At 44.2% G+C, this 2,063-nt stretch overlaps 1 non-coding gene across 1 annotated transcript; it reads right to left on the reverse strand.

The window, feature by feature from the left end:
* Positions 1–652: 652 nt before the first annotated feature.
* Positions 653–759, reverse strand: LOC118491816. Its single transcript, XR_004892261.1, has one exon. It is a non-coding gene; the product is annotated as a small nucleolar RNA R71 (small nucleolar RNA).
* Between the last annotated feature and the right edge of the window lie 1,304 nt (positions 760–2,063).

Consider the following 2,063-nt stretch of genomic DNA (forward strand, 5'->3'; position numbering starts at 1 on the left):
CTTTCCAGTAACAGGGGTCCGGAAAACAATCGATGTATCTCCGACCACGGGCCGTGTTCTCTGAGCACGGGGCCGTGGTGAACTTTCTGACCAACATTCTTTTCTGTTTTTATTGCAGGACTTGGAACCAGACGCCACATCTGAACCTCCTACGTAGTGTATGAGCTCCAGTTCTAATAAAGACATAAAAGAACCTCTAGAAGACCCCGAACGCTTTCTCAGAAAAAGACTTAAAGCTAAAAACCAAGGGAAAGTTTCGGGGGACCCACTTCCAATGGCGGACCAACGTACCCTCATGGATTACCTATGACCCACCGTGGGTAATCTCGGCGCCGCTATCAATGCACCGAATGTTGAAGCCAACAACTTCGAACTTCGGCCACATTTGATACAAATGCTTCAAAACTCCGCAACCTTCCATGGGCTTGCGGACGAGGATCCCCATCTACATATTACTAATTTTTTAGAAATATGTGATACCTTTCGGATCAATGGAGCATCAAATGACGCCTTCTGCCTCCGAATGTTTCCATTTTCACTAAAAGACCGAGCAAAAGCTTGGCTCAACGCCCTCCCAGTTGGTTCGGTAAACACCTGGGATGAACTAGCCCAAAAATTTCTATATAAGTATTTCCCTCCCGCTAAAACGGCTAAATTAATGACTGAAATTAATACATATTCACAAGAGGATGGGGAATCCTTATATGAAACTTGGGAAAGGTTCAAGGAGCTATTGCGAAAGTGTCCCCATCACGGTCTTGCGGTATGGCAACAAGTATCCACTTTCTATAATGGGTTGTTGCCACACACGAGACAAACACTTGACTCTAGCTCCGGGGGACTTTTAGGTAATCGTCGCCCACATGAAATGTTCAATCAAATCGAGGAAATTGCTCAAACCAATTTTCAGTGGCACACTCCCCGAGGCAATAAATCTATTGCCCCGGGCGCCCATAAGGTTGATGAAAGCACTTCTTTACAAGCCCAAATCGAGGCCCTCTCTTCAAAAATTAAAAAGTTAGAAATAACAAAAACGGTCTCGGTAATGGCTTGCGAAGGGTGTGGTGGGCCACATGAAAATTGGAGTTGTATGAAAGAAACAGATGATCAAACAGAGTCCGTAAACTACATTGATAATAGATCTAGGCTGTCGGGTCCTCCAACGGGTACCTACATCCAAGGATGGCGTAACCACCCTAACCTTGGTTGGAGAGAACCCGGCAATAGTAGTAACCAACAAAGTCTAAATCAACGAACAAACTTTCAACAACCAATAAACGAGTCACAAAATTTCCATCAACAACAAGGTGGACGAGAAAGGCTTGAAGATACTATATCTCGCCTCATCTCCGACACTGAAAAGAAAAACTCGGATCGGTTTCAACAATTGGAATCAAATTTTAGAAATCAACAAGCTAGTATACAAAACATTGAAAAACAAATAAATCAACTAGCTCAAAATTTCTCCGAGAGACCACAAGGCGCGTTACCAAGTAATACCGAAACAAACCCAAAAGCACAAGTTCATCTCATAACATTAAGAAACCGTACCGTGGGTCCCGCGAAAGCTCCGCCACCACCAACTGAGGAAAGCACACTACCGCCCCAACAAGAGAAGGCTTCTCCTAAAGAGCCCACCAAGGCTCCTCCGATTCCGTACCCCGGTAGGTTAATTCGTCAAAAGACTAATGAGCAATTCGCAAAATTCGAAAGTCTACTAAAACAATTGCATGTTAATATTCCTTTCATCGAAGTCCTAACTCAAATGCCTAAATACTCAAAATTCATGAGGGACTTCCTCACTCATAAAAGGAAAATTGAATCATTGCAATTAGTTAACCTAGGCGAAGAATGCTCTGCCCTCGTACTCAACAAACTTCCCCAAAAGAAGATTGATCCCGGAAGCTTCACAATTCTTTGCTCGATCGGGGAATCCCCCATTCGTAATGCACTAGCCGACCTTGGGGCTAGCATTAACCTCATGCCTGCATCAATGTTCAAACGACTCGGCCTAGGAAAAACGAGCCCTACCAAGATGAGTATACAACTTGCCGATAGGTCCG

This window comes from Helianthus annuus, chromosome 4, assembly GCF_002127325.2.
Source record: "Helianthus annuus cultivar XRQ/B chromosome 4, HanXRQr2.0-SUNRISE, whole genome shotgun sequence".
NCBI classification, from domain to species: domain Eukaryota; kingdom Viridiplantae; phylum Streptophyta; class Magnoliopsida; order Asterales; family Asteraceae; genus Helianthus; species Helianthus annuus.